This window comes from Podarcis melisellensis (assembly GCF_964234715.1).
Source record: "Podarcis melisellensis genome assembly, chromosome: 5".
Lineage (NCBI taxonomy): Eukaryota > Metazoa > Chordata > Lepidosauria > Squamata > Lacertidae > Podarcis > Podarcis melisellensis.
In genome coordinates this window covers 15,775,378-15,797,452 of record NC_138537.1, presented here as the reverse complement: position 1 = coordinate 15,797,452, position 22,075 = coordinate 15,775,378, and the positions used below count along the sequence as shown (strand labels likewise).

The 22,075-nt window shown below is 44.0% G+C and overlaps 2 protein-coding genes across 3 annotated transcripts in view; one reads left to right on the top strand and one right to left on the bottom strand.

Moving 5' to 3' along the window:
- LRRC31 (leucine rich repeat containing 31) overlaps nucleotides 1–22,075 on the bottom strand; it is a 111,683-nt gene that overhangs the window by 75,224 nt on the left and 14,384 nt on the right. The gene's annotated exons all lie outside the window — the stretch shown is intronic.
- The window catches only part of GPR160 (G protein-coupled receptor 160), a 52,618-nt gene continuing 40,731 nt past the window's right edge, over nucleotides 10,189–22,075 (top strand). The window contains exon 1 of the mRNA XM_081911337.1: nucleotides 10,189–10,392. The gene's annotated coding sequence lies outside the window, so the exon portion shown is untranslated. The remainder of the gene's footprint in view (nucleotides 10,393–22,075) is intronic.

Genomic DNA, 22,075 nt, shown 5'->3' with positions numbered 1-22,075 from the left:
CAAACAGCCAAATGAGGGCTAAGCATGCTCAGTGGCTATGGAATGCTTACTGAGTAATGGACTGGCAGAAGAATGAAGTGGATGGCATCCTAAAGAGTAGAACTTCGCTCTAGGGATGGACAAACTGTTAATTTGCACGTGCAGGGCTTTCTGCTCCTTACATTTTTAATTTTTTTATTTGCAATTAAATAATAATCATCATGAAAATTCATCAGCATTTCAGTGCAGATTTCTCTTAACACACTTTTGTATGCGGTTTTGACTATTAACACATTTTTGCAATCAATTTCCCCGAATGTATTCCTTTGAGTATAAATGGTTAGATGTACCTTGTTAGCCTGGAGAAGTAGGACTGGATCCATTGAAGAATTATTGACTATGCAGAGTTGGAAAGATTAACCAACTGCAATATCATATGATGTTTCAATACCGTCCCACTTCTCAGTAATTGGCTTGGGAAGAGAATGCAGAGCTATCACAGATAGCAGGCTGTTTACATTATTTGAGATGTTTCTGAGCTCTTTAAAAACATTTTGGACTGTTGCAGCCACCAAATTACATTGTGCAGTACCCTATCACTTTGAGAAGAGATGGAATTTTTAAAACCTTCCTCTCCACTTCAACTTGTATGATTGATATCATTAGTGTTATTAGTATTCCTGACATAATTGCTGGGGCTCTGGCCTTTCCATTTCTATAATGTCAAATCTATTAAAGATAGGAATTGTAGGTTTACTATCATCTGGTATTGACCTACTGGGTCTAAAAATAATATAATAATAAGAATATATTCACAGATACATTCACATATAAATATATATATAGGTACATATAATCAAATGCTGTATCTAGAAAAATTAAATTTAAAACTAACAAATTGTTCAGGAAGAAATGCATTAAGTCTGTTACTTCAGCTTAGGTCTATCCATCAGAGGAGAAACAATTAGTAATAAATGCAAAAGACAGGGCTATAGGACCTGAGCATATGAAAGGAGTGGTTTTGCCTGTATGGAGCTGGCCAGTTCGGGTTTAAGTCCTAGTGTTTGTCTTCAGAAGACTGCTTAGTGGTTTGAAAGTCTCGTAGAAAACATTGGGGGCTCAAAGCTAGAATAGACAGGTGTGCTTTCTTCTTCCAAACTTCTTGAAGTTTCCTTTCACCCCAAAGATTGAATTTCTGTTAACATCTTCCTGTCCCAGGAATCAGTTAGGCATGGTCTTTCCCTGCTCAGGATGTCAACTCAGTCTTTAAAGCAGCAACCACAATCCATGGAACTCAGTTCGATATCTTTAACTGGTTACCAGCTACCAGGGAGTAGGGAGTGGTTCCAATTGTCCTATTTTGGGTCCTAATCCCACTGGGGACTCAGCTATACAGCTGCAAATACAGTAAAATGTTTTGAATGTGTTGCAAAGTGCAATATACAATTGTGACACTAGATGGAGACTGTGAGCTATAGCAAATTCAAAGCATTTTTCAAAACGATTGTTTAAAAAGCATTTTCACAACGATTTTAACATGTGTGTTCTTCCTTTTCGACCAGACCACAGATCCACACATCAGTCTGGAGCTCTGACCACCTGTTTACCACCTCCTCCACAAGTCTCAGCAAGTAGGTTCTCAATAGTTATAAGTCAAAGGAGTAAATACTTTGTGAAGCTTAGATTGTAAACATTCCAGGGAGTGGTGACAGCTCTTTTTTCTGGGGCTTTTTAAGTTCATTGGCCAGAGAGTAGAAGAAAGGGTGGGGGGAGAAGAAACCAAATAGCTCCACAGCTTTTAAAATAAAATAAAGCATAAGGCACAGGCAGCTAAAATATATAACTGCTTAAAAGCAGAGGGCGTATCCTACTATAGGTGTGGGCTCGTTTCAGCTAAAACAGATCAAAGTACACCTGTTAACTGAATCCTCAAAGGAGAAAGGGGGGGCACTGGATAAAATGTAGCTGCTGCTTACTGCAAACCAGCAAACTCAGGCATTTGAAAACAAAACTTTTGAAGTACTAATAAAAACTAAGATAAGCTGTGGAGCTGCCTCTAACAGGGTGGTGACCCAGTCCTCCTGGAAGTTTCAGTCTTGCCAACTATATTCAGTTTTATGTGTGTTATGATGTTATGTTATGTTATGTTATGTTATGTTATGTTATGTTATGTACACACACACACTCCTCATAGTGGGGTAGGAGAGCTGGATTTTTTTTTTACATCTGGCAACCCTTTGGTTTCAGATCATATATGGGTAGACGAGCCTAAAAAGCCTGGTACACAAATTTTCACGGCCCTCTTAGCAGCTATGGTGCCTCATTTACCAAAAGTAATGTATCTACCATTAACTCTGGAAGTGTATACAAGAATCTGACCTAACTAAGCTGCCTAGAGCAAAATAAATATCAGAGGCTTACACTTCCAGAGTTAATGCAAAGTACATTACTTATGGTAAATGGGCCACCATAGCTGCTAGAGGGCCATGAAATTTTTTAGACACGTCTACCCATATATGGGGGATGCGGATGGCGCTGTGGGTAAAACCTCAGCGCCTAGGACTTGCCGATCGCATGGTCGGCGGTTCAAATCCCCGCGGCGGGGTGAGCTCCCGTCGTTCGGTCCCAGCTCCTGCCCACCTAGCAGTTCGAAAGCACCCTTAAAGTGCAAGTAGATAAATAGGTACCGCTTTATAGCGGGAAGGTAAACGGCGTATCCGTGTGCTGCGCTGGTGCCGGCTCGCCAGAGCAGCTTTGCCCCGCTGGCCACGTGACCCGGAAGTGTCCTCGGACAGCGCTGGCCCCCGGCCTCTTAAGTGAGATGGGCGCACAACCCTAGAGTCAGACATGACCAGCCCGTACGGGCAGGGGTACCTTTACCTTTACCCATATATGATCAGAAACCAAAGGGACGCATTGGTTGCCAGATGTGAATTTCCCCCCAGCTCTCCTACCCCACTATTAAGCTTTCTCCAGGCGATGCTAAATGGTTATTACAGAGAGGAGGAAACTTCACACTACAGTAAGCAAATGTATGTAACACAATCCCAATGTCTGCTTCTACTACAGTAAATCGGATTCAGGAAGAGGCGATTTGGAGCAGAGTAATCAAGCGAGTGGGTGTTCCAGTGCTTAATGCCCCCTTCTGTTTTCATAGAAGCCATAGCTGGCACCAGGAAGTACTATAAACCGTTGAGGCAATCCTATGGCAAGATCAGGGCCTGCCCAGTATATGTGAAAGTAGAACACATGGCCACCCTACCAGTTCAACAGGAAGATGAGGGTTTCTTGTGTGGTGGGAGATGGTTCCTAGAGTCTCTGGAGATCCCAGCTGTGTGGTGATTAGCTCAGAAGCTGCTGATTCAATGGGATCTGGCTGCACCACAATGAGGCCTGTTGCTCTACCACCAGTGACACTGGCCTGCTGGATCTGGCCCCATTCATCAAAGTGAGAGCCCAAACAGGTCCTGACAATTTTAAAGAAAACATGGAAATGTGAATCCTGTAAAGTCAGAAAGCAAGTACTGTGCAAACTTCTTTTTAAAGTGTTGTCTCTGGCTAGCTATGACTAGATTCTTTTCATGTTGGAATGAGAACTATTTTGCACCTTGATACTCATTCCGGATGTGGATTAATCTTGAGTAAAGAAAATAATGCCTTACAGACCTGCCTTGGAAAGGTTATGGAATTTGGAACTGTGCAAAAGAATCCACCAGGGTGTTTAACTGAGTGATTACAATGGATGAGAACTAACAAGGAACAGAGTGGAAATTCAACAAAATATATAAATAACTCCTCCCCTTACAGAAAGTCCAGGTGCAACTACAAGGAAACAGAGCATTCAAAATCTCAAAAGGTGCCTCAGACTGCAGAGGTGAGGAAAATCAGTGCTTGGAATGAACCAATTTGGTTTAACAAAGTTCACTGAATTAGTTCAAAAATCTGAACTACTACTGAACATGTAGTTCCCATAATTGCCAGGTGAACCAAACATAAGTTTGCTTTGGGTAGAACTTTGTACAATATCTAGTTCATATTCACATAAATTCTCTAACATGTTTTTTTTAAAAAAAACAACACGTTTTAGAGTTTAGATTCTTTGGACCTTTAAGTTCAAAGATCATTATTGTTGGGGGAAACGTATTAAACCATTCACATTCTACTGTGTGAGAGTTTTGATATTTTATTAGTCTTAAGTATACTTAAGCACAGCAGCTTGGTAACATTCTGAATGCTGGAAAGAAAGAAAGAAAAATTGCTGGACTCGAACTGTGAACTGAATGTGAGCTGAATTGGTTTGTTTTGTAAAGGGGTGAACAACTCGAGTAAATTCTGATTGGGACATATCAAAGTACTTTTTAAAACAAACTTTGCAAGTTCTGAAGAAAGCAAAGTTACATACCGACGGGAAAATATTTGACTGCAAGTCTCTGCTAGCCATCGCTGGCTTCAGGAAGTATATTCCTCCTGAGGAAGGGACAACTAATACAGCTGTATGAAAGCACCAAATCCTCACACAACAGAAAGGCATCCATGAGGGAGCAGCTGAGGGCTGCACACATCAAGTGAGCAACAAAGGTGACAACCCCCAACCCCCCAGATCAGATGGTGAGGAAAGGTCCTAAAACATTTTTGAGGAGCTACTTAGGGGCAGAATCTTACCTTATACTGGTTAAACAGGTATTTTATATAAACTTTCCTTTCTAGCTTAATCACTACCTCCCCCTGTGGGTTCATGCAAAAGTAGTAAGTGTAAGCAAAACCTCATTTGAGAGAGAGTACAAAAATATATAAAGTCGTAACCCAGGGCAGTTTCCCATTGTTTGTGTCTTCAGGGTCACCTAAAGAGCATTAATTTCACTAGCATTCAGCTACATTTTCATCTTAAAGCAGACAGCCTAATCGGGATAGGTTTGCCAACTAATGAGGAGAAAAAATGGCCTGACCTTCCATTTTGACGGGTGCGGAGCCTTTGGCCCTCACAATGTTGCTGGACTACAACTCCCATCAGCCCTAGCAAGCATGGCCATTGACCAGGGATGATGGGAGTGTAGTTCAGCAACGTCTGGAGGGCCAAAGGCTCCCAGGCCTTGTCTTATGACTTAAAAAAAGAAGCCACATGTCTCGTCTTAGCAGATGCCATAATTTTTTGCTGAAATGGGCATCCATTACCCTCATTTAGGCTGCAGTCTTAACCCCAGTGACCTGGGAGTAAACCTCATTGAATTCAATGAGACTTCTTTCTGAGTAGACCTGGTTACAATTCTGTTTGTTGCCTCCACCTAAAAGATAAAAATAAGTGTAGGAGGAGATGAGATGAGATCCAGGTTCTCACTTTATCCCTCTTAAACATAATGCTCTTTGCCTTAGATGCGGGCAACTCATAATAAATAAACTTTCAATGTCGATTTTTAACACACACTTCTTTTGAGATAGAGTACCTTTCCTCCTTTAAATTTTTTTGATTTCTTTGTCTTCTGTGCAAGGGCAAAGAGACAATGCAATCTCCTGCTCCATTTTCTCTAAAATCCATTTATTTGTTCAAACTATTATTCCATCTATTGGTTTGATAACATGGGTTTGAAGTCCAGTAAGAACAAATACCATTTTGGCATTACTTAGCACTTATATCTTGTTTTTCAACCTTCAAAGTGTTTCAGATACATTATCTTGCGATTATCCTTACAACAACCCTGTAAAGGTGATGGATTTGAACAAAGGGAAAAGCTTCAGAAGTAATCAGATTTCAGCTTTGCTCTGTAAATGAAATTAGAACCAGGAAGATTTGTTGCTCATATTTTATGTCTACAGTATAGTTAATTGTTTTTGTATATGTGTCGGTATGCAGAGGGCTGCGGCTAACAGCTTTCCTTTATCTAATAAGCTTAGATGTTTGAAGATTGCAGCTTTACACATCCCGTAAAATACACTCATTTTCTTTGCTGCAGTTGTGACACTCTGCATTTGCACAGGTACAATAACAGTGATGTTTATAGCTATGTGCCCTGAAGCAGTGTCCCACAGGCACTCTGTGCTGAGGGTCAGCAGCCTATGTGCCATGCTGATCTCAGGGGTGTTCTCAGTCCCAGCAGCACAGCTGGTGGCTCCTATACACCAGCTAGCTACACGGGTGGTCCCTACATGTTGGCAACAATGGTTTCCCTTGCTTTCGCATCCTCCTCCTGTCCAGGATCACAGCAACTTCCTGGCACGACCCACATACACCTCTGCTGTTCAGGCAATACTTGCCTCGCTTCCCTCTTTCACTGTTGCCTCTGCCTACTCTCCCTTTCCTGTACAACCTTCATGTCAAGCAAGCATCCACCCTGGTAAGTTACTCTCTTCTTATATAGCCCTTATGTGATGGCCTGGGAATCCGATTCAGAGGCTGAACCTGAGGAATCCCAGCCTGCACAGGAGTCCCGGCCTCCAGGGCCAGCTGAACTGGGGCAGGGCCTTCATTCTGAAGTGCCTGCACCTGTGCCGGATCCTCAGGAGCAGGCACCAGGTGAATCCACTCTGGCTCCGGAGGTGGGTGAGGACTCAGTGCCTACAGGTGAGTCTCCCCCTGGGTCCAGTAACCCTTCAGCCTCTCCTGAACTGCAGAGGCTCAGGGCAGAGAGGCGGAGGGAACTGGTTTCTCCCAGGAGAAGTGCTCGCCTTAAGGCCTGGAGAGGCAGGTCTCCTGGGGGCCGGGACCGCCCCTGGCCTCAGAGAAGATAAAGGCCAGTCAGCCCGGTCCCAGGTTGTGGGAGCAACGTCGTTGAAGAGCTGTTTCAGCCAGCATCCAGTCCTGTTCCCCCAGAGTTCCTGTCCTTGCCCGGCTTCTCACTGTGGACCCCGCTTCGCTTGAGGAGGACTGTCTGCTGACCCTCGACTCAGGTCCTGGACCTCGCCCCACGATAACCTCCCCCCTGGACCAGCACACCTTAGTTGATGGGGGCGGAGACTCACCACCTGAGTTTTGACTCCATTGGTTCCAGGTGTTGACTCTTAATTGGTTTCAGGTGGTGAGTCGTGTGCTCTCAATCCTGCACTCCTTTGTACCAGCCATGGCAGTTGTTCTGCCCTCCTAATCCTCCTCCTGGCTCTCAGAGAGTCGGGATAGCAAATAGTCCTGTTCCTTCAGGGTTCTAGTTCCCTCTGTGCTGGAAGGCTGTTTGATCTCTTCTTCCCTGTATTCCTGGTGTTCTGTGCTGTCTGCCTGCTCTTACAATGGTCCCTCTTCCACCAGCTCCTATGATGTGTCCACAGTAGTGTTGAGATCTCCTGAACTAAGTCCCAAGGACCTCCAGTAGCTGCTGGTGGCCTCCTCTGGTCTGTCCTTGACCTGGCGCCCCCACCACCCCACAACAAGTATTTAATTATTTGGGAGTCATCCACTTAAGTGTACAAGGGTGTTTGTTTTTGTATAAACGGAGCCAGGTGGTGCATTCTTAACAATTGTTCACAAGGACTTACTTGGTGGCCTTAGGCATGAGTATTTCTCTCTTTCACATCTGCACTATGGGACTAATATTTAAGTCTTTTCTGCTTCAAAGCCATCTTTCTTTCGCGTGCCTTCTGAGAAAATATGAATTGGTTTAGGTTGCACCATGCTTGGCATGCAGAGGGGCTGTAGTTGTAGATGCAGACAAGAAGGCTTCCTGTTTCTCAAGTTAGGTAAAGTTTGAACTATTTCTCCTTTGAGAACTTGTTTACCAAATTTTGAAGTGACTTACGCAATACTCAATACCATTAAAAGCGGGTGGGGTTGGGGCTGTAAAACCATTAAGTCTCCAGAGCCTAAAATCCCTTAATTACAACACTGCTCCAATATGGAGGAGGACTCTCAGTAAGGAAGCTTGTGTTTGAGCCACACCTTAGATAATGTAGTTGCTTGTAGCAGCAAAGTATATCAGGCAAGTCCAAGCTGTGCCTTGTGCAATTTCATCTTTCTGTCTCTGAGAGTACCAAACGGGAAGACCTTTGCAAGAATATTCAAGCAGGCTGTAACTTTCACACCAACAGGCTTGGTGATTCAGCAATGGCATTTTTGCACAAGCTCTGGCTTGATTGATTGCTGTGGTTCCTACACAACATTCCATACAGCAGAAATGAATTTGTTTCACCTGGGTCAGTTTAGCTGCTGTCATGCCTAGCCCTGACCTGGTACCAAACACTGACACATCGGAGGCCAAACTGGACACCCCACAGGTTTGAGTGCTGAGAATCCCCTTGAGGGGCCTACTGAAGAACCCATGAAGCTGTCAGAGGAAGTGTTGGATCCATCCTTCAATTCTGGAGAACGCTGGTGCCAAAAGGCCTGGGCCTGAAGAGCAATATCATAGCATGCATTGATAGACTCAGTGTTTTTGCATGGCTCATGAGTAAGGAATCCCTGGAACACCTTCACTACCAGTAACTGGGGTTAGGTACCACAGAGGTCTCCCTCTTCAGCCGCCTTGTTGCTGCCAACAGAACTGGTTCCTGGTACTTTGGCACCTTGCTCCCAATTCCCCCTCCTGGCTGTGTTGTACAGTCAAACCTCAGTTGTTGGATGGCTCCATTTTCAAACATTTCAGCTCTTGAATGCTGAAAACCCAGAAGTAAATGCTCCAGTTCTCTGTTTTTTTGGAAGCCAAACATCCGACATGGCTTCCATTTGAGTGCATGAAGCTCTTGCAACCAATCAGAAGCCATGCCTCGGTTGTCAAACATTTTGGAAGCCGGGCGGGCTTCCAGAACAGATTGTGTTTGACAACCAAGGTTTGACTGTACCTTGAGTATCAGTGGACTGTAAAAGTAATTACAGTGGTACCTTGGTTCAAGAACAGTCCTGTTCATGAATGATTCGGTTTACGAACGCCACAAAACCGGAAGTAGTGCCCTGGTTTGCGAACTTTACCTTGGTCTAAGAACGGAATCTGAATGGTGGAAGAGTACCAGTGGTAGGAGGCCCCATTAGGGAAAGTGTGCCTCGGTTTAAGAACAGTTTCGGTTTAAGAACGGACTTCCAGAACAGATTAAGTTTGTAAACCGAGGTACCACTGTAATTAATTTGACCCTGCACTATTGACCTTGTACTGTTGTCTGACCTAGTCTCCACATCAGTTTGTATCATCCACACCACACCTTTAAAGCATTCTTATACCATGCTAACTTGCATGAATAATCTTGTAAACTGTAGTTGCTAAGGATACTGGTAATTGTAACTCTACAAGGTCAGTATCCTTAACAAATTACAGTTTCCAGGATTCTTTCGGGGACTCTGTTGCTGTTAAACTGATTCCCTGTGCTTGACCTGGGCTTGTTGAGGTTACACTGCTCTTTGAACCCTGCTGACCTGGATAAGTGTTCACATAATGCTGTTGGCATCAAACAGCAAAAATGGGCCAGCCCATTTTCCCCGATTTAATCTGGATCTGTCCTTTCCAGGGAGTAATTTGGTAAGTTGAAAGAACCTGCTGTCCTAAAACCAGTTTGTGCTGGCTGAACAACCCATTTGCAATATTAAACCTTCATCTGGAAACAACTATTTTCTGAAGAAAAACTGCTTGGGGATGATCCCATTTTTAGCAGAGAAACAGCAGGTGGGAAGTGTTGCATTATAAGCCTTCCCCGTCACTAATTTTCCTGCTGTGAATTGCTTCCCTCCAGCTGCTTCCCTCCCATGGTATTCCTAATGCAAGTGGACATGTACTTAGAACCATGCATCTCATGGGATGCATCAGCCTGGAACTTTACCCAGTTTTGCATCTACATACTACGAAAAGCTTCACTGGCTGAATTTCTGCTTAGCACATTTCAACAAAGGCGGGGGTGAGGAATTCCACTGGGAATTCTAGTGGAGCATGAAAACAACCAGTCTCAGGGGAGCACCAAAAGTAAGGCAAAGAGAAGAAGCCTCATTAGAAATTATCGAGAAACTTCTGAACTCCCAAGACAGCAATCTGGAACTTCCATCAAAATGGATTCTCTGGGAGTGTTTGGCAGCAGATCCTACTGAGGAGGAGGCAACTCTCATTTCCCACAGTGTGGTACTAATGCAGAATCTTAAAATATTGCCACCTTGCCTAGATAGCATAGCTGTTCTCTCAACTGCTGTATTCCACTTCTGCACTCCTTCTTCCAGAGAGCTGCTTTTCAGGAAATGAGCTCCACCTCCTGCTCTGCATGCTTTTGTCCAACCTCCTTCTCCCCTACCTGGACTCTGCCCTTCTTTTTTCACTTGTAAACTGGCACTCATTACACAGACAAGCAGGAGCTTGTTCTCAGATGCTACCTTGGTCACCTTCCCATCTGCTGCTTGCTCAAGTCCACATTCAAAGTTCTTCTGTATTAGGCTTTGAGACCATCTGGCTGGAAAACCCTGGAATGACCTGACTTGCTCCCACCTGAGGATGGTCGCTTCAGTCCCACCCTGCTGTGACAGTGAGTAGCAGAAGCAATATTGGGAATAGTCCAGAACACTTGTCATTACCTGATCATGCCAAAAGTCATTTGGACATTCAAAATGTCATGAAATGGAATCCCCTGAATCTGTCAGGTATTATGTGGGTTGAGATCTTTTATTTTGCTACTGTAAATCTGATACAGTACCTGTTGTGGGTTCTGTTTCCTGTGGGCTGTTTTTGTAAGCTTGCCAGACTTATTACATCTCAGCCGCCTCTGACTTTTTAATGTCTCCACTTCTCATGTTCTCAGAAGTGCACACTGTACATTTAAAGCACACACACCCAGAAAGAGTTATCTGGGAACTGCACTTTATCTCAACATAGGTATAATTCCCAGCACCCTTAACAAATTTAAGCTTCCAAGATTCTTTGGAGGAATGTGCTTTAAATGTATGATGCATGTGCAGTAATATGTTGGGGAAGAAAATTAACAGAAAACTGGTTGTGCTATCTAATTGCAATATTGTTGAGCTCTCTTGATATTTTTTTTTTTTTTAAGGAAATGCTTACCAAATTGTGAGGTTAGCAATACTGCTGCCCTTGAAAGATTCAGATCTAAAACTTAAATCACACTAATAATGTCTAATAACATCAAGGCAAGACTTATATATGTATATTTATTATACTCACTCCACCTCTCCAAGAAGTGAGATGTTCCAGGGCTAGAGTATGACCGAGTTTTATTTACATTTTGAAGGAGATCGCTTGGAAGGAGCCTTATTGGCACTTCATAATATTCACATCCATTTACAAATCTGCAGATTCATCATAGGTGATGGCACAGCTTAAATCAGGGGTAGGCAATCTAAGGCCCGGGGGCCGGATACGGCCCAATCGCCTTCTCAATCCGGCCTGCGGACTGTCTGGGTATCAGCGTGTTTTTACATGAGTAGAATGTGTGCTTTTCTTTAAAATGCATCTCTGGGTTATTTGTGGGGCATAGGAATTTGTTCATGTTTCCTCCCCCCCCCCCAAAAAAAATATAGTCCGGCCCACCACATGGTCTGAGGGATGGTGGACCGGCCCTTGGCTGAAAAAGATTGCTGACCCCTGGCTTAAACATTTCAGCAGACAACCATGGCCAACTGCTTCTACACTGGAGCTCTAGAGAAAGCACTGTAAGATGCTCACAGACACTGAATTCAGCTCTGTGTGTCTGTGTCTTTCTCAGTCTCTCTTAACTTCCAGCCTGCTTCCTTCACAAGCTCCTAGGGTGTGTTCACATTACCCCACTTAGAGCACAGTGAACCCCCCAGTGTGTTTCAGCTCTTCCCCACCGCCAGCTGTTCAAATCAGCCCAACTTCCTCAAACTGTAGTATTTTGTAATAAAGTAAAGGATGCATATGCACTTTGGATAAATTTCCTGTGAACTCAGATTGAAAATTCAGCACTTAAAACACAATGAATGCACAGTAAATGGATGTGTGACCACAGCCTTAGATGACATATTCCTTAGCTAAAGGTGGGGAGCATGTCCCTGTGCCAAAATAGCCCTCTCCTTCTAAAAGAGTCTCAGGGATGGGCAACCTGTGACCCTGCCTTACAGGGGGTTGGTCTAGATGACCCCTGGGGTCCCTTCCATCTCTACAATTCTATGATCCCTAAACACTGGCCACACAGGCTGGGGCTGATGAAATCTGTAATCCAACAACATCTGGCAGACCTCGGTTCCCTACCCCGCACTATTTGCAAGCCACTGTCAACAGTTTACCTGTAATTTCCCACAAAGGAGATACTTGGCAAATTTGCCAGGACTATTAAGACACCCTTCAGCTCCATTAACCTTCTGCTAGCCAACCCTTCAATTTTAGAAACTTACAGAACAATGGCTGTGACGCAGCAACATCTTGGCAAGGTACATAGAAATACAATTGTATATAAAGCGCGCTCTTGTGGGTGCTATGCGACATTTCCTTAATTTCTTTCTGGGTTATTTTGGACCATTCTGGGATGTGGTAACAGGAAATGTTAATGAACTGAAGTAGGTTTTGGCAGGAGATATGGGGCAAAATGAAATAGGGCGGTGTTTATGTCAACTCTCTAAACTCTGATTTCAGCATGACAGGCTTCCTTTGTAGTTTGGTGTGCATGGTTAAATCAAGAGTGTAAAACTATGGTAAGGTTTATCAAGCTGGGCAGAAATATGACTCCAGAAATCTGATAATCTAATAATAAAGAAACACACTGGTTTAATTTATAAACATAAAGAAGAGTTATCACAAATGGTATGTGTGTATATGGTTGCTCTTTGAGATCATGCCAACACCATTGATAAGCTCCATTTGCTAACTAGGGTTGCCATATGTCCTCTCTTTCCAGGACATGTCCTCTTTTTCATGGGTAGAGTCGTCATAGCGATCCATAGTTAAAAGTAGAAGTCGGCAAATGTGTCCTCTTTTTTGGTCCTCAAAATATGGCAACTGTAGAATGCTAAAACAATTTTTTTTTCTTCCAGTAGCACCTTAAAGACCAACTAAGTTAGTTCTTGGTATGAGCTTTCGTGTGCATGCACACTTCTTCAGATACACTGTGTATCTGAAGAAGTGTGCATGCACACGAAAGCTCATACCAAGAACTAACTTAGTTGGTCTTTTTTTTTTTTTAATTACATTTTTATTGAAATTTTCCATTAAGAACACCAAACATATCCATTTACATATCACATAATTTATCTTATTTGGACCTCCCTCAACTTCTCTGATAATCATTCGTAGTTCAAATCCTATCTTCACATTCCTTTATTTCAATATTTCCATTAAATTTTTTATTTCTATTCTTGTTTGCCTTTTGGTAATATTTCCTTATATTTTCACAAAGCTTCTTTAAAACACACTAGCGTTGTACAATCCTCACATATATTTTTCAAATACTCCGTAAATTTCCCCCAGTCCTCAAAAAATCTTTGGTCTTTTTGGTATCTAATTTTCCCAGTTAATTTGTCCAGTTCTGCATAATCTGTTAGTTTTGTCCTCCATTCCTCCAGGGTCGGAACCTCTTCTTGTTTCCATTTTTGGGCCAACAGTGTCCTTGCTGCGGTGATTGCATACTGGAACAGTTTACAGTCTCTCCTACTTATATCCATTCTTGTTATTCCCAACAGGAAGGTCTCTGGTTTCTTAGCAAAGCTATACTTTAGCATTTTCTTTAGCTCATTGTATATCATCTCCCAGAACCCCCTTACTTTCCTACAGTCCCACCACATATGCATAATGTACCTTCTTTCTCCCTTAGTTGGTCTTTAAGGTGCTACTGGAAGAAAAAAAATTGTTTTGACTATGGCAGACCAACACGGCTACCTATCTGTAACTGTAGAATGCTAATTTGTCAAAACTGCAGACTTTCCATACTAACCTCTAGAGATTTATGGCTTTCTAAGATGTGGGGAGCAGCATATATTGTCAATATTACTTATCTAATCAAGTAAGAGAAGGCAGATTGAGAGATAAGGTTGAAGAAAAACTGAGTTTGCTTTATCATTGATTGGAATGATAAATTGCCAGCCGTACCTGAGAGATGTTGGAGGTTGAACCCAAGACCACCTTCTATGTGCAGAGCAGATGCTCTACCACTCAGCTATGACCTTGCCCCATGATTTAGACCAAAGCTCTGCCAACTGTACTCTGAGACAACTTTGCAAAATTGTGGCTTTTCTTGTGCCATCTGTTCTTCTCCCTCACCTGTGCTTTAAAACAAGTACAAAGATCAAGCACAGAAAAATCTCTCTTCCTATCAGGGCCAGAATATCATTTGCTTTTGTCATATGTCCTGCTACATTTTTCTTAGGCATATAGCATACGGTGACAAAAGAAATCCAAAGAATAAACAAGCCTTGGAAATTGTGGCTTGGGTTACCTCTGTAACAGGGTGTGTCAAGCTGGAAAATGATTGTTGCTTAGTGTAGATGATGTTCTTAGTGGAGGGTGGGGAAATTACTTTTTCTCAGCTACGCAAGTCCAACATAGCTTTTTATTGTGCGTTGCCATGAAGGTAATGAGAATATGGAAGGGTGTGTGCAGCCAAATACATGTATACTAAAGAAGCTTTTCAGCTTCTTTCCCTTGGTGGATGTGCAACTGAAAGCATGCCTGAAAGATAGAAATGCATTTTTATTAGGGTTTTTTAAAAACTGGCTACGCAAGAATGTAGATTTACAATTCAATTGCAACTTGCAATTTGCAAAATGCACAACATTTTTGAATAGGTGGTGTTCTATACAAAGCACATTTTTAGTCTTTCATCCACTTTCCCCTCCTCCCAGTAAAGAAGTTCACATTTCGGCATGGCCTTTTTTCACAGTTTAAGTTCTCTTTCCTATGTGACAGAACTGTTTTTATGGTCACCATTCACAGTTATAACCCAATTCCTCCTATTCCTCCTTTTTGTTTTTTTGAAACAACTCAATTTATCAACAAAGAACACATGCCACATCCATTATGAGACCCTGAACACTAAACAAAGAACTGTGGTTTCCCCATCCCCCTGAAGAACCAGTTGAACTGCCTGGCAGGAAATGGATATTAGTACCTTTTAATTGGGTAAATAAAAATGCTCCTTCTTTCTGTGGGAGCAGTCAAGTCCAACATTTCCTTTTTTTTTAAGCTTCCCTTTTTTATATATATAATTTTTTATTAAGGTTTTTGAATTACAAAATAGAAAAAGGAAAAAGGAAAAAAATACAAAATAAGAATTGTTAAAAACAATCAGTCTTCTCATCATATTATTTTTCATTTACTTGTTTCTCGGACCTCCTCATACCTCCCTTTTTTGTATTCCAATTCTATATATTAGCTCAGCAATTTCTTTCTCCCTCTTTATTCTACCCTCCTATTCCTCCTTTTTGAATGAATGAATGAATGAATGAATGAATGAATGAATGTGACGGGCATCTGTTCAACACCTTTTCCATTGCCTTGCCTCCCTTTTGAAATAAAACTGACAAGGTCCATGAGAAAGCCCACTAATTTCATTTGCATGTTGTTCTTATGCATATACACCAGTGGCAATACACATAGTAATAGCTCAGTTGTGTGTGTATGTGTGTGTGTGTGTGTGTGTTTTTAATCCAAACCCTAAGGAGGCATGGGTGAAATTGGCAAGGCTTTCCCCAAACTTGTAAGTTTCAGCAGACGGGGGATAATTACCAACTAGGTCAGGGTGGGATTGCATAGGAATCTAATTGTAGGCCAGGAATAGCCAACTCGGTACACTCCTGATGTTGTTGGACTACAATTCCCAACATCCTTGACTATTGCCCACTGTTACAAGGCAATCTAGGGTTCCTCACTTGGGGGGAGTCTACAGTTCAAGTGCCTCTGACAATGTCCTATCATCCCCACTGGCCTCACATTTCAGCAGGTGGGCATGGAAGTAGAATGAAATAGAATCATTTAGAAGGCTGTGATTCTACATGCATGCATACATACATACATACATACATACATACATACATACATACACACACACATACGTTGCTGTTCAGGTGGGTACAATTAAGAAATTAAGTGTTGGGAAATGTAAAAAGATACCTTAGACCATGCTGAGGACCCCATCACCAGACCTGGTCAGCCAAGGCTGCTAAAGCTACTCCTTTGGCTCATAATGAATTATTTTAGAGCTCTAGATTAGTGAAAAAACACCTCTGAGAGGGGAAAAGGCATTAAGGGTTACAATATATTGTCTTTCATTTGTTTCAAGCTTGTAAATTCCTAATTGCCTAATTGCCTACAGTGGGTAATAACCATTGGGCAACCAGATAGGGGAGCTTCTATATATTGGAAATAATTGGTGATTTTTAAAAATTCTGTCTCCCCCCCCCTGCATTTTTATTCACTGTTCCTTCAAGGAGCTCAGGATGGCATACATACGTACTCCCCCTTACTTTATCCTCACAATAACTATGTGAGGCAGATTAAGCTGAAAGTGAATGGAGGACTCATGCAGTGAGCTCATATTCTAGCAGGAATGTGAACCCATGGTCTCCCTCATTTAGGTACCTACACTTCAGTCACTAAATCACACCACCTCCCCCCCCCCCCAATTTTTAAAAGGGTACCAATGTATGTGTGTGTGAGTTGGCTAGTAAAATTTATTGTGCACTACTTTTGGAAACATGTGCGAGGTCACTTATTTCTTTTCTCCTCCCCTTTTGCCTTTATGTGCATGTGCACATAAATACATGTGAATGTAAATATTTGCCTAATCTCATTGGATTTTTATGGTGCAAGACTTCTGAGAAAACCTGTGGGGGTGGAGATAGGGGGCATGCCTATTATGTACGGCCTTACAGTAATATGGCGCTGTTGCTAGGATCTCCGTTCCAAAGAGCAGTGCAGATGAGAGTAAAGGTTTATTGGGTCAGTTGCTGATGAAAAGGTGTTTTAGCTACTTTACGAGGTGGTGTGCACACCTATAAAGGCATAAAGATAAGGGGCCCTATATCTTCAGCACACAGCAGTTCCAGGAACAAGCTGTTTTCATTTGACACACACAGCTTCAAAGACTAGTTGAATGGAAGGTAAACGGAATTATCTCTTCCTTACCAGAATAGGAAGTGAGTAGGGCCCCTGCCTTCTATAAGGGAGTGAGCTTCAAACAAAAGTGTGCCTCTACACATCTCTTCTCCCACAGCCCATCCACATGGAATTCATTCCTGTAACATCCACTTGGGGCCACCTCTTGCCCCTGCCCCATCAAATCCCTATAACAGAGGTGTGGAACCTTTAACCCTCCAGATGTTGAACTACAGCTCCTGTTACCCCCAGCAAGTTTAGCCAGTGGTCAGGGATGATGGCAGTTGTAGTTCAGCAGCATGATAGAAAGCATGGTAGAAGTTTCTAAGATTGTGCACGGCATGGAGGAAATGGATAGAGTAGAGTTTTTCTCCCTCTCTCATAACACTAGGACTTGTGGACATCCAGTGATGCTGAATGTGGGAAGATTCAGGGCAGACAGAAGCGAGTGCTTAATCACATAGCATAGTTAAAATAAGGAACTCACTCCCACAGGAGACAGTGATGGCCACCAGCTTGGATGGCTTTAAAGGAGGATAAGACAAATTATTGCAGGGCAAGGCTATCAACAGCTACCAGCCATGATGACTATGCTCTACCACCTTCATTGTTAGAGCACTGTAATCATGCTGAAACGCAAGCTTAAGAGAGGGACAGAGAAAGTGCAAACCACAAGGAAAGTTTTAAGAACGTGCAAGGGTATGACTTTTATAACAAGATTATAAACAGGAAAAAGCTGAGCTAGCTGAGTTGTGGAAACATCTGTATTTGTGGTTAAGCTGGGGTAAAACTGTAGCACTGGGTGTCTTGCATGCATAACTTATATTACTATAAAAACTGTGTAAACAGAGATCTGGATTCGGCCTCTCAATGCCTTACTGATCACTTGCTGAAACCTTTCCTGCTCGGCAAGAAATATATTTTTTCTTGGGTGTGATTCATCATCATTGTTATTGAGTAAAGCAGTGTTTCCCAACCGGTGTGCCGCGGCACACTAGTGTGCCGCGAGAGGTTGCCTAGTGTGCCGTGGGAGGGAGGCGGGCGAGTCGGGCGGCGAGAGGCGGGGCGGCGGCAGTGGTGGTGTTATTCGGGCTGAAACTCTGCCAGAGGAGGCTGGGCCCGCTTCCCTTCGCTCCCGCCCGCCCTCCGCGTCGTCGCTGTGAGGCTTCGGGCTGGGCGACAGGAGGAGGAGAAGCAGCAGCAGGCCGCGCGGGGGCGGTTGCTATGGCAACGCCCCTCCTGCCTCCGTCAAGATGGCCGCCAGGACCGCTCGCCGCTCGCGCGCGCTGGAGAGGTGGGCCCGTCTGGTGCGCTCCTTGTCGCGCGGCAATGACGTGCTCCGGCGGGCCAGCGGAGGCTTCCCTCAGCAGCAGCCGCCGCCTCCGCCGCGCGGAGCGGAGTTTGTGGCTGCCGCTCACGTGAAGATGGCGGGCGTCGCCGATGCCGCCTCCACCGGGAGCGGGGAAGGCGGGCGGTGGGGGGGCGGCGGCGGCGGCCCCCCGGAGCTCTCCCTGCTCCTGCCGGGCTCCGGGCAGCAGCGGCGGAGCAGCTTCACGGGCGGCGAGTGCCGCTCCCCTCAGCCGTCCCCGGCTCGCTCCGCGCCGCCCGCCTCCAGCCCGCCGTCGCCCGGCCCCGGGAAGCAGCAGCAGCAGCGCACCGCCGAGACGCTCGGCTTCTACGAGAGCGACCACCGCAGGCAGCAGAAGCGCGGCGGGGCCTCAGGTGAGCCGGGGGGGCCCTGCGGGGGCTGGAAAGACAGGCAGGCGCGCCCGCGAGCATGTACAGAGTGCATCGCGGCGGGCTCAGAAAGAAAAGCGGAGTGCCTCTGGGCACGTGCAGAGTGTTTCTTCTTCTCACGCGAACTCGAGCCCATGCCGCTTCTCGGTTGTTTGGGGGCGGCAGGAGTCAAATTTAGATTTTCCCAAGAGGTGGGAGCAAAAAGGGGCTGCTGTGGTTACGGCGCCAGTTTCTCTCCGGGAATGTCTTGGCGGCACCAAGGAAAATAAATGCACCTTGCACTTAGTCGGGGGTTTTTCGTGGTTGTTCATAGGTGGCGAGGTGGGTCTTGCGCAGGGTGCAAGGGCAAGACCTCGCAGGCGGCCTTCCCACCAGATGTCAAAGAGAAAAATAACTACCAAACTTTCAGAAGACATCTGAAGGCAGCCCTGTTTAGGGAAGCTTTTCATGTTTAATAGGTTATTGTATTTTAGTGTTTTGTTGCAAGCCGCCCAGAGTGGCCGGGGAAACCGAGCCAGATGGGTGGGGTACAAATAATAAATTATTATTATTTAGTTTTTTTCCTCCCTAGAAATGAAGGGCTGAGTGCATTCAGGAGCATGGAGAGATTTGGGTGGCGAGTGACTTTTGGCAGACAGCATTTGGAGCGGGGGGGGGGGCAGGAGGAAGTGAGTGAGCAAGCAGAAATCAAAGCTGAAAGTTGTCTTCTCTCAGCCAAGTGTTGCTGCTCTTTTAAATCAAAAGGTGGCAAGGAGGTTGTAGAAGTAGAAATAGCATTCCTGCTGCGTGCGTGTTTTGTGCACCAAGAAGTGAATCCGGCAGTTCTACTCTGGAAGACAGTACAAGAGTTCCTCTGAAGTCAAGTACTTAAGAGGGTTTCTCTCTCTCTCTCTCTCATGACAGCCTTGCCAACTGCTCTCTGATTGGCTCTGCTGTTCTTGCCTTTTCCAAGTTTGAGATTCGGTGCTGTCAAAAGTTTGGAGGAATTTAGTTTTACAAGCACCTAAGCCTTTTTTACAAGCTAGTTTTACAAGCACCTAACCAAAATCGTGGTTTCAAGCTGAGATTTGCTGATCTACCTTTGGACAGTTTTTGGTTGGAAACTGCCAAGGAGTTCCCCCTTCTGGCAAACAAAGCTATTTTGCCATTGCTCCCATTTTCCAGTACATATCTCTGTGAGTTGAGCTTTTCAAGCATGATTGCTATAAAAACTAAATACAGAGAGAGACTGAGAGCTGTTGACGAAGAGCTACGTGTGTGTCTTTCTTTGATTCCAGCCAGAATATCAGCTTTGTGTTCAGCCAAACAGGCCCAGGTTGCGCACTGAATAAAGTATTTTATAATTTTTCATATTTCTGTTTACTTACTATTTCATAATAATGTAATTATAAAATACTTTCTTTGTGTTTATTTGATTCCTATTAAAGAGAGTTACTTTATATATAGTCAATATAGGCACAGAGTTAATTTTTTAAACATTTTCTAATGGTGGTGTGCCTCGAGATTTTTTTCATGAAAAAAGTGTGCCTTGGCCCAAAAAAGGTTGGGAAACACTGGAGTAAAGGACTCAATTGTGCAACATCAGTGCTTAATTTAAATGAACTCATGGGCAGAAAACTATTGTTACATGTTCCCCACTGGGCTGTCAACTCCCTAAAATCCAAACTCTTGTACCTGGTCAGGGCCTAGGATAGAGCCTGTTCAGAAGGCAGTAGGAGAGCTAAAGGTGGAGCTCAATGGGGCCACAGCCCATAGAAAACATACTAATCTAAGACAGGCTTCACCAACCTGGTGCCCTCTAGTTCTTATTGGAGCGTTCTGAAGGAGCGTCTCCTTCCCCTTTGTTCAGCCCAGACACTGAGGTCCAGCTATGAGGGCCTTCTGGCAGTTCCCAGGGAGGTTACAGGGAGCTAGGCAGAGGGCCTTCTCAGTAATGGCACCCCTTTGTGGAACGCGCTCCCATCAGATGTCAAGGAAATAAATAAATATCTGAAGTCAACCCTGTATTGGGAAATTTTTAATGTCTAATCCATTCTGAAGGAAATCAGCCCTGAGTGCTCACTGGAAGGACATATCCTGAAGCTGAGGCTCCAATACTTTGGCCACCTCACAAGAAAAGAAGATTCCCTGGAAAAGACCCTGGTGTTGGGAAAGATTGAGGGCACAAGGAGAAACGGACGACAGAGGACGAGATGGTTTAGACAGTGTTTTCAAAGCTACCAACATGAGTTTGACCAAACTGCAGGAGGCAGTGAAAGACAGGAGTGCCTGGCGTGCTCTGGTCCATGGGGTCATGAAGAGTTGGACATGACTAAATGACTAAACAACAACAACGTTTTACAATTTTTTAATGCCCAGAGTGGCTGGGGAAACCCAGCTGGATGGGTGGGGTATAAATAATAAAGTTATTATTTTTATTATCATAACTCCTATTAGCCCCAGACAACACTTTAGGAAAGAATAAAACCCTCAACAGAAAAAAAAAAATCCACAACAGCACAATGAGGACTAAGCATGTTTAGTGGGCACAAAATCCTGGCTGTTAAGGGGGAAGACGGTAGGAGTGGAGGGGAAATGGAATGGAGTATTCTGCAAGAGGTGGTGGCTGGAATTATGAACAGAAGCACCCCACAGCACAACATTTTGTTGCTTTTCCTACTTGTATGAATATATGATGAACAAATATAACATTTAGAAGAGAGGAGGTTGTAAAAAAAATTTTTTGCTCACTTTACAGATGAGAGACATTGAGGCATGGAGGCAGTAGTCTGAAAGGCAATCTGTAAGTAACTTCATAGAAGAAAATGCAAACCCCATGCAAAGCAGATCACACAAGAAAGTGAGCCTGCTTAGCCCAAGATTATACATTAAGTCATTGTTTCACTGTGCACAACATCTCCCTCCCCAACACACCAGTCTCTCTCTGCATTTTTATGCCCCCGACTCTGGCTGATCTCCACTACTAGGTGGTTCCTTCTTGGGTGTATTAGGTCTTGTTACTGGTTGCAAGCTGGGGCTGGAAGACTGATACACACTCCTTTCCTGCAACAATCTCCTTGGCTGCAGGGATCACTGCGCATGTGACGACACTTGCTCAGAACCCTCCCAAAGGCCTTTCTATTCCATGGGAAGCATGAATGTGCAATGCACATTAGAAAAGCACTGTGTGTGTGTGGTGGTGAGCAGCTAGAGTGGGGGGCGGGGAGAATGGCCTCCTTTATAAAAAAAATCCTGACCTTTCAACCTGTTCCAAACTTGAAGAACTAGCTAAGCTTTTTTAAAAATAAGGTGGTAACTTTTTGTGTTTTTTAAAGATGATAACATTTTAAAACAAATTGTTTGAAATGCTGTAATTGACAATCTCTTTATTAGCACCAACCACATTGCCACAAATTAGTGAGCAGGCTTTCCGG